Source organism: Lontra canadensis, unplaced genomic scaffold (genome assembly GCF_010015895.1).
Source record: "Lontra canadensis isolate GAN:19392208 unplaced genomic scaffold, GSC_riverotter_1.0 scaffold195, whole genome shotgun sequence".
NCBI lineage: Eukaryota > Metazoa > Chordata > Mammalia > Carnivora > Mustelidae > Lontra > Lontra canadensis.
This window is the reverse complement of record NW_022631189.1, coordinates 677,535-691,699: the sequence shown is the minus strand read 5'-3', so window position 1 is coordinate 691,699 and position 14,165 is coordinate 677,535. Positions and strand designations below refer to the sequence as shown.

Genomic DNA, 14,165 nt, shown 5'->3' with positions numbered 1-14,165 from the left:
TGCTTCAAAAAAAAAAATAGTAATACCTATGATCATTGTGTTTGAACCTGGTCATAAATCTAAGTAGCTTAATTGAGTTCACTGCCACTGAAAACCTACAGTGATTTGTAGTCCATAAAAATGACCTTCAATGAGCAGAGAGAGATAAAGAAGCGGTAGACACAAACAATGAAACCATACATCCACTCTAAACTATCTTCAAGTCAGAGGAAAAAAGAAAGATGTTTGAGAAGAGAACAAAATAACCAGCCTATTGCTTTTTCAAAAACCAGAGTTGACAAATCCTAAGAAATGAGTCCAAAGGGCATTCTCATCTCTTTTGTCAAAAAGCTATTTGTAGTATCAGATACTGTTTGAAATAACTGGTGTAGGCCTGGAAATCTCTTGGGCATAAATCAATTATGGTGTTTAGGAAGCATAATGCTTGGAAAGAGCGAGAAATCTGAAGTCATTTGGATCATTCACTTCACAATGTTTATTACAGGCTGGCACATGCCAGGCACTGTCCACACACCTGCTGTCTATTCAAGCTCTCTCCCCCACCTGTTGTACAATCTTGGCTAAGATATTTTAACATTTCTGTGCCTTAGTTTCCTCATCTGTAAAAACAGGAATTAAAAAAATGTCTGTCAACCTCACAAATACATCTGGAAGCACTCTGTAAACCATGAAAGCATTAGTTGTTATTTTGCTGAACTGAATTCACGAATGCCACTGTCTGTTGTACCATGGATTATACCAAAGGAAAAGTGAGCCTCCCTGCTTCCAGGAGACACCTCATAATCCTATTAAATAAGGCTCAGAGTCTCATGTATTCATCTCTCTGGAAATTTAAATGGGGGATAGAGAAAGTTAGAAAGAGAAAGCTACTATGACATGCAGCTTTTGACATCAAATTGCTAATCGCCATAATGACAAGAACCATGATTCACCATTTTGGGTCTCTACCAACCTGACCATCAGGCCAAGAACTCACTTAAAGAGGGTTGTTTATTCTGGAAAATATTCTCCCTGCAAATATGCAAGTCACAAAATGGACATTAAGCAGGTTGATCTATCAACTCAACGCTACCAAAACATATGGCAGTAAAATTACAAAGTATTATTTGTTATGTTGACGTGTACAAGCAAAAACAGCCTATTTTATAGTATGTTTCACTAAACTGTGGTTTTATCAACTGTCAAACAGATTAGGAACAAAGCTCCTTTTCAAAACAAAATTAGGCTCCCTATAGTGGCAGTTGAAAAAGAGGGAAGTTCTGGTCTTTCCAGAGTTAGCTAATGATGGCACTATCATGGATAAGAAAGACTATTTTACAGATGATGCTAGGGATCTGGCGGAGACCTGCAAGAAAGAGGTCTCATTCCCATAGCTCCAGACTCCCTTCCCCCAGGGAGTGAATGGGTGGCGGCTAGTCTTACAGGAGTGGTAGCCAAGTGCGCCAGAAGGCACACCCAGTCCTAAAATATGCCTGAAACTTCCTCTAATGTTTCTAGCTCTTGCAATGACATTTGGGGAACTGAAGTGTACACAACCTCTTCACTGCTGTAACCGGTATAATTTAATATTTTGTGTTAACAATTTGAGTTAATATTTATAAAACACTAAAAAGGAGCCCAAGCATGTGGTAAGAACCATTTAAGTGTTTATTAAATAAATAAGTCACTTCCAGATTGGTTGGGTAAATCCTCAACCTGGAAACAAAGTAGAGAGTCAAAACACATAACAGTCTGATAGTTTTAAATAAAGACTCGGGAACCGTAGTGCTCTGTTGTATCTATTCCTGCATTTCTCAAGTGTACCTGCAGCTCAAGTATATGGTCTGTTGCGTAGGGCCAAAATTCTACTCCTGGTTCAGAAATCACAGTGCAAAATTAAATGATGAAAGAATTTGAGTCTCAAGAGATGAATTCTTTCTTTTTTTCTATCTTCCCAACTAACCACCACTAAAAACGACAAATCTGAAAATCCGAAAGCGCTCTAGATGGAACGTATCAACACTAAAGCTGTGGGAATCAACAGAGCCAAATTCACTTTAAAAAGAGACGGAAAGGGTTTAAATCACAGAGAACTTAAGGATTGTAAAGCATTCGTCTCAGATTTCAGTCCGATGACGACAGGTTAACGATTCCCGTGCCCCCACTCCCGGGGCCTCCCTCCATCCCGGATCCTCACAGGTGACCCGCACCCTCTTTCGACCTCAGGTGGGGGTCTCCCACCCTCCCAGTTCCCAGCTCCTCTAAGCTGGGAAGCTGCGCACTGTGTTACCAATGTCGGTCCACTGACACGGCTCGAGCGTTTAGGAATCAAAAGGCAGAATATGAAGGCACCTCGAGGAAACACAGACCACAAACTCTTCGAGTCGGTGGCTGGGCGGGGGGATTGCTTCTCCCCTTCCACCAACTCGGAGGTTTTCGGCCTGAGGGGCCAGGGGAGCTGCCAAGACTCCCGGGAAAGTCACGTTGGCTCCAAGAAGAGACAGCAGTCGAGGCCCAGGCACCGCTCGCCCCGCCCCGTCTCACCCGCCCGGGGGGCACCGACCGCGGCCCGAACGCGCGCGGACCCTGCGGCTGGCCCACCCGCCTTGGGTCCCGGCCGGCCCCGCACCTACCCGGCTCCACGGTGCTGCCTCCTGGCGCGGCGGGCGCGGAGCCGAGCGCACTCGCGTTTCCTCCTTCCCCGCAGGGCCGCCGGGCGCCGCCGTTTCCTCCCTGACGCGTCACGGAGGCCGGCGGCTCCTCCCGCAGTGTGCCGGGCGGCCCGGGAGAGCCGGGCGGCGGGCAGTGCGGCCGGAGGCCGCCCGCGCGGAGGCTGGGGCTGCGACGCCGGGCTGGAGCCGCAGGCTGGCCGGCCCCTACTCAGGCCCGCGGCGCGGAAATCTCTTCGCCGTGCACCCCGGCGAAAGCCCGGCCACAGCGCGCGGTCTGTCTCCCGCCTCGCCGCGTGCGCAAAGTTCAGGGGACACCGGTGGATCTTGTCTAGAGGCTGGAGCTCCTCGGGGTTTCCTGCGGCTCAGCTGCTAGTGACTGCTGCTGCCCTGGGGCTGGAGAGCCGCGTGCGCCGACGCACCGGCCGCCGGGGGAAGACGACCCTGGCGTACCCCGAGAGCCGGACCGCGGGGCAGCCAGAGGAGGAAGAATCACCCCGGGAACGGCCTGGTGGGCCCGTGGCTGGCTGTAAACTGGAAACTCAAGGAAGTGAAATAAGTATCCAAATAATTTAGGGCAACAACTATGCTTCATTTAGGGTTATTTGAAGTTTTCTACTTTTTTCATCAGCAGTGTTTTGGCTTTTGTGTTTCCAGATAGGTCAGAAATTGGCGGATCCTGGGGACAGAGAAATTTCCTTTCCACGCATTTTCCAAGTCCAATTTTTTTTTTAAATCTCCAAGTCAGCTGAGGTCACACTTTACAGTTTCTTATTACTCTTTCTCATTCTTTAAATATAGGAGTTGCATTTTGTCTCCTTTTTTTCCCCAGATAAAGAGAGGTAAAGAAGGTGAGTGGAAAACGAAGAATAATGCGATTCAGTGGGCGTGGAATAAAGTGGTCAGGATTTGGAAGCAGAGTAGGGTTTTCATTTGCCCCACAACACTACTGTGGTTTAAGTTTTATCGGATATCTCTTGAAGATAGACTCAGACGAAGATAAAGCATGTCTATATGATGTTTTAGGTTTTTTTTTTTTTTTTAAAGATCTTATTTATTTATTTATTTATTTGACAGAGAGAGAGATCACAAATAGGCAGAGAGGAAGGCAGAGAAAGGGGGAGGCAGGCTCCCGCGGGACTGGATCCCAGGACCCTGAGATCATGACCTGAGCTGAAGGGAGAGAGGCTTTAACCCACTGAGCCACCCAGGCACCCTATGATGTTTTAGATTTTGAGGGATGATCTATATACTTCAGATCATAAGATTCCAGAGAATATGCCATAAATCTATGAACAAATAAACTTCCAAAGGTAATTAGAGAAGCCAGCGTTTATGTGTGGCTTTCCTAAACAGAGGACATTTCCTTGTGTTTTAAAATAATATTCAAAAATTTAACCCACAGATAAGGTTGAGAATATTCATTTGTAACGTCAATTAACATAGTATGACCTTTTCCTTCTTAAAGACAATGAATTGTGAATCCAATATTTTTATACTTCAAAACATAATAATGCTGCAGAACTCTCTAAACAATGATTTTCAGTGGCATACGGAAATAGATATAAAATACAGTAGATACAAATAAACACACTGCTATGGTCCTTTGTATGTTTTCATTGTGATCCACACAATGAGGCACAGAGAAGCTACAGAATTTCCTCCCTTGTAACAAAAACCAACAAATAATCAGTGTATCTCTTAATTAAAACCATATTCACCATGCTGAAAAATTTCTCAGACAAAAGGAAATTTTGTCACTAAACTCCAAATATAATGACATCATTCTCACTTTAGAGATACATACCTGGCTATGACATTTCAACTTTTCCTTCCCTCCCTCCCTCCTTCCCTTCCTTCCTTCCTTCCTTCCTTCCTTCCTTCCTTCCCTTCTTCCTTCCTCCTTAAAAAGCAAAACATCTGGGAGCCATTACATTTTCAGAATAAATCTGTCTTCCTGCTGTGAAGAACACACACACACATGCATTCACACCACCTCCCACAAAATTTTAAGATAAGAAGCTGGGTGAGCCACGTTCAACGGATAAGAAGTTGCGTATTTTGCATTTATAATCTGAGAGCTGCAATTTACTACTATGATTTCTCAGAATATTAGAGGTCGTCAATGTATTCACAAACTTAAAGGGCTTTTTCACCTAAAATTAATTTTAAAGGTATACTTTAAGTCTGATCACCTTGATTAATCATATTCACTTATAGATCATATCTCCATGTTCCATTATGTTTCCAATTTCTTTAAGTTTATAGAGTAAAAGAAAAGTTGAATGTTTAAGCTAAATGTCTATCTGATATTTATGCTTTTATAAAAGGTTTCATACAAATAAAATTTTAAAACGGAAAAAGTTTTTTGTTGAGACTGTGGGTTCCAATATTTTGTCTGGAAATAATGACTCTATTCATGCAGATAGGGCAAATATTTTGTTCATATATTTACAAAGCTTATGTACAAATTAGGAGCATAAGCTTTGGAATTGGACAGACTTGGGTTTTAAACTCTGGTTCTGCCACTTTCTACTTCGGGCAAATTATTTTACCTCTCTGAGCACTGGTTTCATCAGTAACATAGGATAATAGTACTTATCTCTTCTCAATGAAACAGAGATAATAATAATGCTTATCTTATGAAATTGCTAAGAGAATCAAATGAACTTAGTAGGATGCCTGGCGCATAATATCAATTGATAGCTCTTGTCATCATCATTCTGAGTAGCTCTAAGAGAGATATAAAAATGTCAATATTTTGTATTCCTTTTGTACTAGTATTAAGAATGGTCAAATTTTAGAGTTTGGGAAGATTTTTTTTTTTTTTTTTTTTTTTGGTAGAGGTCCTAAAAGTAACAGGAAAAAAACCCATAAAATAGTTATGTTCAGAACTTTAGAAAATTGGACTGGCCATACTGTAAACCATTGACCCGAATATTAAAAACAAAAACAAACAACTATTTAACAAGAGAATACAGTATTCTTTTAGGTAACATATTCCAATGAGGTGAGTGCTTGGTTTTCACCTACTCTTCAAAGTGGAAAACCTTTTCCCTAAATTGGTGCCTGATAAGGAACAATCATGACTTTTTATATCCTAATAAAGTCCTCTCTTTGTAGTTCTTTCATTGTAACTTTGGAAGCATTGAGGAGCATAACAATATAAAAAATATCACTTCCCATAGGGAGAAAATTTGACAAAATGACAGCTATGGGACATGAATGGCTTCTATTCATAAGTCAGTTGGTAACGGAAGTGAGAGCCAGCATGCATTAGAATATTTGTTTCATAGCAGATAAATCAGCAAGACTAGAGAAGAATAGTGCTACCAACCACATGTTTACAAAAGCAAAGATGTTTTTGATTCATATTATTTGTATTGCTATCATAGCACCTTTTCCTTTATTCTACTACAAACTCATCTCTTAAAGTGGGTCAGACACCATGAGTTGTTGCTACAGTTTCCATCTATGTTTATCGTTCAATATACCAATCGCAGCATCCCACAACTTCAAAAACAAAACAAAAACAAAACCCACAACATTTTTCTTGGAAGGTTAGTTTAAGGATAGCCCAAGCCATGAATTGGCTTAGGAAATAGTTCACCTGTAAAGCCTGCTGTGAAATAGGTAAGAAGATGAGAATTAAAGTGACTAATTTATTGAATTTTCTGAGCAAAACAATTTCGTACAAAACAAAGCCACCTAAGGGATAGTTAGAAAAAATCAGATACTCATGGGAATTGATGAGTATTGACACTGGTTTATACCACCTTGGCACAGAGTCAAATTAACTTATTTCCTTCATTTAGAAAATGGTTCAGAGTGTACTCATTTTGAGTGTTGGGGGTGGGAATGGCCCAAAGGTTAACATCTTTGTTAGACCAAATTAGCCATGCTCAGACTCAAAACTGAAGTTCCTGAATTCAAATGTGTTTTGTAACAAAGTGAAAACCATTTTGAAGCAAGACTACATTAGGGTCAAATATAAGGTCCTTTAGATCACAGGACTTTTTCACTTTCTATATTAGACTCCTGAGAAAAACCAAGGGCAAGTGTTAAGAGATCAGAACCCTTACATTGCTGGCACAGCTTTTTGATAAAAAGTTGCTAGAAATTATTTTAAATCTTGCTAAGACCTTTAATTATCTGAAGTAAAACAATTATCCTTCCCTACTAAGTAAATTAAGGAAACCTCATTGTCTTTCAATCTAGTTATTATGAGTATCAAGAACAAAATACAAATCACCCTTTTTTCTTTCTCATTTTTTTTTCCTGTCTCTTGTTTGGGTAGCCTGTTACATACATAAATTATATCTGTTAAGACAGATACATAAGTTGTGTCAGCAGTTACTGTGTTCCTCAGAGAATTATATTAGGCATTTGAGCTCAAACCTGCTAGGTGGACTTTGAAGATAACAATTATTTTACTTGCTTATCAGTAGGAAATAATAGCTTTTCTTAAACACTATTCATTTGGTGACTCAGTTACTTACTGTTAATTATGTACAATGAATGATTGAACCCCTTTCAAATGCAAAGGCTTAATAGCCTCTGGCTTAAAAGAGTATGTTGCTGTTATTTCTGCAACTAATTCTCTAAGGCATGTGTGTCTGGCTCAACCAGATGTGTCAAAGACTCAGACAGACTTTAAGAGATTATAACTTTTCATAGACCAGAAAACCCTTAAATTCTCTAGGTTTTCTGGAGTAAACAACCCCCGTTCTTTTAAATTTTTCTCATACCTTTTTTTTTAAATGATTTATGACTCTCTTCTGAATTCTTCCCAAATTCTCCATATTCTTCTTTAGATAAGATGCCCAGTATGAGACATGGAACTCTATGAAGGGTCCGGTAAGTCCTTAGTACAGTGAGAGCATTCTCTCACAGCTCAATTCACACTCCTATATTGCAATTTAAAATCTCTCTCACATTTAAAATTACATTTCATCATTATCAGATTTTAAAATCTGAACTTGAAATGCTTGTTTAGCCTTCTTATGTTTTCTTGCATTATATTTAAGAGGTTGTTTTGATTATCCCTATACCTATTTTATCAAAACTGTACTTTTCTTCAGTGATTTTGAATTTCATCATATTTGTTAAGTCAAAAAAAAAAAAATCCAAGGTGGGGGGGGGGTACATCCCAAGCGCACGTAAGATAATCTAATACAGTTCAGAAAGAAACTACTCCAATGTCTATTTGTTTTATCTTCAAAGAAAGAAGTTAGGGGCACCTGGGTGGCTCAGTCACTAGGTATCTGCTTTTGGCTCAGGTCAGGATCCCAGGGTCTTGGGATCAAGCCCCACATCAGGCTCTCTGCTCAGTGGGGAGCCTGCTTCCCCCTCTCCTCCTCACTCGTGCTCTCTGTTGCTTTCTCTGTCTCTCTCTCTCTCTCAAATGAATAAATAAAATTTTAAAAAATAAATAAAAAGAAAGAAGTTGAACTTTCCTATTTAGCATACATATTGACCCTGGGCTTGCTCATACAGTCCTTTGTCAGACAGTCACTGATGTGCTCTGTGAGGTAACCAGAGAAGGGTGGGCTTCTCCTTTGCACGGAAGCTCTCCTTTAACCAACATCTGTGTACTGCAGTTTTGTGTAGCATAGGAGATCATCAATGTGGTTAGTCTTGTAAAAACAAATCCTTTTAGTAGAAACTATAAAATACTTTGTACTGAGATGGAGAGTCATTGTGGAAATTCTTTAACTTCTACTGAAGTATTCAGGACACTTAGTGTTAAAAGCATTGCTCCTGCATACACACTACCTGGTCTGACCATAGTTCTGCCATACCAGCCATGTAATCCTGGGCAAATTATTTAACATCTCTGAGGTTTCGTTTCCTCATCTGTAAATTGGAGAGCATAATTGTATCTACTGAATCAGGTTGTTCTGAGGATGATATAAGATAATATATAAAAATCTACCATGAAAATAGCACTACATAAGCACTGGTTATTATTAATACTTAAAAGAATAAATATTAGGATGAAGATGTATTTTCCTCTAACAAAAACAAGGGATCCAGATTTCCCTACGTTTTCTGGGAGTAGTATTTTCCTTTTAAGGTGAAGTTTTGTGTTTTTTTTTTAATATTTTTTATTTATTTAACAGACAGAGATCACAAGTAGGTGGAGAGGCAGGCAGAGAGAGAGGGGGAAGCAGGCTCCCTGCTGAGCAGAGAGCCCGACGCGGGGCTCGATCCCAGGACCCTGAGACCATGACCCGAGCCAAAGGTAGAGGCTTAACCCACTGAGCCACCCAGGCGCCCCTAAGGTGAAGTTTTAACATTGCATGAGAGAGTAATTCCATCCACCCTCTCTTTTAAGTGTGCATGTGTTTTGAAAGAAACACTTTGGAGAGAATGTTTGAAAATTATGTTTAGAAATATTTCTGTCAGTGTGTAATTTTGCTGCAAAAAAACCAGTTTGTGTGTGTGTGTGTCCTTTTAAAACTCTCATATACGCATACTTAAAAATTTTGGAAACACAATTTTTTATTTCTTTAAATACTTTCCAAATAATTTCAGTGGGCCTTAAACTAATTAAAATGCAATGCCTTTAAATTAGTTTTCAAGAATTGCTCATTGATAGCAGAGAAAATGGGTATTTACTAGTAAGACTCCAACAAAAACCTTTGCAGAACTGGTTGATGAGACTGAAGAAGAAAATGAATACTTTAATAGATATAGCAAACAACAATGTATTTCTTCAATTTAAATCTAAATATCTTTTTGAGTATCTTTTTCAGCTATGACAGCTATTAAAATGTAGTATCAGAATAAACTAAACCCAGAACCAGATCTTTAACTCACTATATCACAAAGTGTTAAACTAAGATTTTAAAAAAGTAATAAAGTACCAAATAATAAAGCATCAAATGAAAGCAGAAAGGCTTTTATACTCTTGACAAAATGCCATTAAATTATTTAAAGTATATTGATTATTTCATGTTTTAATATTTAGAGTTTCTGTTTCACAATGTGTACAATATATTAGAATAGGAGATCACAAATACATAATTTATACATATGTGCATTCTGGTTTGGTGTCATCTAAGAATTTAATGCCTTTTGCTCTCTTTCCTCTTTATTCAGTAACTATTTGTTGACTACCTAGTGTATGCCAGATACTGTGCTAGGCTAAGAGAGGTAGAAATTAAAAATATTATTCCCACCCCCAAAGAGTAGTTTAAAATAATTTATGAAACAGGGGCAACTGGGTGGCTCAGTGGGTTAAAGCCTCTGCCTTGGGATCAGGTCATGACCCCAGTCTTGGGATCGAGCCCCGCATCAGGCTCTCTGCTCGGCGGGGAGCCTGCTTCCTCCTCTCTCTTCCTGCCTCTCTGCCTACTTGTGATCTCTGTCAAATAAATAAATAAAATATTTTAAAAAATAATAATTTATGAAACATGTAGTAAAGAACTGGTCCCACAACTAATCTTCACAGAATCACCTGTTTCTCAGCTCCTTCCCTTACTTCCACTCCTAGCCCTTGGCCTAGATAATGATTTGCTGTAGACTGGGATTTGAACTTGAAACTGGTCATTCGAATACCCACTTGGTTTTTTATGTAGCTTAAATAAACCATTTATGACTTATTTTCTCTTCTAGATATCTACAAAGTGCTTTTTATGCAATCGTATGTAAATATAAATTTCACTGATTCAATAAACATTTCCTATTCTAAGCACCGTGTTAAGACAGAAGGAAGGTTCAAGGTACAAACATGCATTGTGTTTTCAGGCGGTTTTTATATCCTTGACAGAAAATGAGAAAAACACACTAATTTTTCCCTTTTGCTATGTGGAGTGCATTCACTAGGGAACATATTCCTCGGTACATTGCCAATTTAACTACCTCACCACTTTTGTGTGGTGTGTTTCTTCAAGTCCTACTGTTTGAAAGTTTTACAAGCATGCTATTTGGCTTCAACCACCTCTTTAAAATTTTATCTCATTACTTATAATTTCAACTCATGACTGGGATAAATTAGTTTTAATTGCTAGTTATTTGCATTAGAAAACAATCATGAAAAACGAAGAAAAAGCTGTTAAGATCATAGAAATTAAACTCCTACAATGGAATCCCATACCATTTCCCTAAATTAAAAAAAAAAAAAAACCTGATGTGAGGTACTCACGGCAAGAAACTGAGTCACGTAACTACCTGGGGTCCCATTTAAACTCTGCAAATAAGCAAAGTCAAAGCTCACAGCCTTTGGAGGAAACTATATCTGTTTGACTTTTTAAAAGCAAGTGGTATCAACATTTTAGAGCATGGTATGAAAAGTCAGACTTAGTTACAAAAGTCTGTGATAATATAAAATTCAATTTAGAAAAATATAAGCAGCACATTAAGGCAATGGAACAATATTTTTATTTGAATTTTAACTAATACGTATATACTCCTTGGGCTAACCCACTGCCCCACCAAAATCCAATTTTCACTATAATAATCATTTTCACAGAAAATAGAGGGGCACCTGGGTGGCTCAGTCAGTTAAATATCCAACTCTTGATTTCGGTTCTGATCATGATCTTGGGGTCGTGGGATGGAGCTCCACGTTGGGCTCTATGTTCAGTGTGGAGTCTGCTTGAGATTCTCTACCTCTGCCCCCCTCCTCCCCTCACATAAATAAATAAATAAATAAATAAATAAATAAATAAATAAAATCTTTAAAAATTTTTTAATTAAAAAAGAAAATAGAAAATACCATTTGAACAAATTTCAGTATAGTGTACTGACTAAGCACATGGCTTTAGAGGAAAATATTTCTCAGTTTGAATCTCACTGCTGCTTACAAGCTCTGGACCGAAGCACATTTCCTACGTTTTCTAATTTGTAAACGTAGTTCCTACTTCATAAGGTTGTTGTGAAGATTAGGTAAGATAAAATTCATAGTGATGTACCTACTTGTTACGGTAGGCAGAATGATGGCCTCCAAAAGATACCCACGTCCTACTCCCTGGAACCTTAAACTAAGTATGTTACATTACATGGCAAAGAATTTTGTGGACAGTATGGATGGACTTTGAGGCCATTATACTAAGTGATTTAAGTCACACAAGAAATGACAAATACTATAGATTTTTACTTGTGTATGGAATCTAAAACAAAACAAAAATGAACTCAGGTAACAGAGAACAGATTGGTGGCTTCCAGAAGCAGGGTTGGGTGGGGAGGGGCGTAGGTAAAATGAGTGCAGGTGGTCAAAAGGTACAAGTTTCCAGTTATAAAATAAATAAGTCATGGGATGTAATGCACAGTATGGTGACTATAGTTAATAATGCTGTATTGTATATCTGAAAGTTGCTAAGAGATTAGATCTTCAAATTTCTATAACAAAGAAGACATTATAACTATGTGTGGTGGTGGATGTTAAACTAGACTTGCGGTGATCACTTAGCAGTATATACAGATATCGAATCATTATGCTGCACACCTGAAAATAATACGATGTCATATGTTAATTATATCTCAATTTATAAAAATTAATTTTAAAAAAGAATTAAGGTTGCTGATAGAATTAAGGTTGCCACTCAGTTGGCCTTAAGATAGGAAGAATATTCTGGATTTTCTGAGTGGGTCCAAGGTGATCACAAGGGTCTTTAAAAGTGAAGAGGACAAAGGCAAAAGAAGAGTTAGAGAAAAAGATGTCACTATGGAAGGATGGTTGGAGGGATACAACATTGCTGGCTTTGAAGGTGGAGAAACGGGCCTCGAGCCATGGAATATGGGTGGCCTCTAGAAGTTGGAAAGGGCAAAAAAAGTGTAGCCCTGCTGACACACTGATTTTAGCTCAGTGCCACCAATATCAGAGTTCAAACCTAGAGAGCTATAACACACTTGTGTTGTTTTAAGTCTCTAAGTATGTGGTAATTTGCTACAGCAACATATAAAAAGCAAGATAGGTATATAGATAAATCAGGAACTCTACAAGTTACAGTGAGAGCGAGTGTGGCATATAGAGAATTGTCCACTGCCCCCCACCCCCGTTTTGGAAAACATGCCAACTCACAATGTTTTCATTTTTGTTTTCTTTCTAATTGCAAGAGATCAATTTACCATGCCATAGGATTATTCTTCAAGCAATAGAAGTTGCTGTTGGCTAACAACTTAACCTATTATGGTTCCTCAATGATGACAGATGACAATTATAGAATATATAATTTTTACCTAAGTACTATCTGGCCTCTTATATTTTACTTATTTATAATTTTTTAAAATTTTATTTTTTCACTAAATTCTGTTCCCCACATGAGGCTCAAACTCATGACCCCAAGATCAAGAGTCATATGCTCTACCAACTGAGCCAGCCATGTGTCCCTAGTTTCTTATATTTTTATTTGTACCTAGAGTATCATAGTATCACCTGAGAGTATCATATGAATTAGTTATGAACTGACCATGCTAGAGACTTACAGGAGTAGCCCTGTCATCTCCTGAGAGGTAAGCTCAGAGGCAGGCCAAACTCACTGGGTATTTCCTGCCTCTTCTTGGCTCTCTCAGAAGCACATTATGTACATTTTTGCCTTTATTTATTTTTTTGAGATTTATTTATTTTAGAGAGAGAGCAAGCACTTGCGCACACATGTGATGGGGGGAGAAAGGGCAGATGGAGAGGGAGATAGTGAATCTCAGATTCCCCACTGGGTGTGGAGCCCAACGCCGGGCTCAGTTTCACGACTCTGAGACCATGACTTGAGCCAAAATCAAGATTAACCGACTGAGCCACCCAGGTGCTCCCATTATTGCCTTTAATCCACATAACCACACCATCATTATCCCCCTTTTTTTATATAGATAAAGGAACAGAAATTCAAAGAGGTGAAATAACCCTATCCAGGTGACACAGCAGGTAAGTGGCAGAAATGAGTCCATTTGATTTGAAGCCCATGGTCTTTCTAAAGCACCAAAGAGCCTTCCATGTCAATGGGTGGTGCTGGATGAAAGGCAGCAAGGACTAGGTGTAGAAGAGTTTACAGACTAAATGCCTAAAGCACCAGGAAGGCACCTGAGAGAAGGCACCTAAGTGTCAGAAGAGGTGAAAGTGAGATGATAAATGGTAACTGACTGGCAGTCTTCATGAGAGGCAAGAGGTGCATGCCCTCTTTAAAGGGACAGCTGATGGCTACTACCAGCTGTTGCCATGTTAGCACATGGGCCCAATGTTGCCAGATCTATTACTTTTTCTATAAAAGCTAGCAATATGGGCGCCTGGATGGCTCAGTTGGTTGAATGACTGCCTTTGGCTCAAGTCATGATCCTAGAGTCTCGATCAAGTCCCACATCAAGTCCCTCCTCTGGCTCCCTGCTCAGCAGGGAGTCTGCTTCTCCCTCTGACCATATCCCCTCTTATGCTCTCTCACACACGCTCTCTCTCTTTCTCAAATAATAACAAATCTTAAAAAAAAAAAAAGCTCACAATATACATTTTAGTGTGAAATGGCATAATTGCAAAATGCTAAGAACAAATTCAGGTTTTCTTTTCTTTTTTTTTACTTATTT

The 14,165-nt window shown here is 39.1% G+C and overlaps 1 protein-coding gene across 1 annotated transcript in view; it reads right to left on the bottom strand.

Annotated features, from left to right (window-relative positions):
* The window catches only part of LOC116861374 (serine/threonine-protein kinase Sgk3), a 139,665-nt gene extending 136,668 nt beyond the window's left edge, over window positions 1-2,997 (bottom strand). The window contains exon 1 of the mRNA XM_032847908.1: window positions 2,613-2,997. The gene's annotated coding sequence lies outside the window, so the exon portion shown is untranslated. The remainder of the gene's footprint in view (window positions 1-2,612) is intronic.
* Window positions 2,998-14,165: the final 11,168 nt, after the last annotated feature.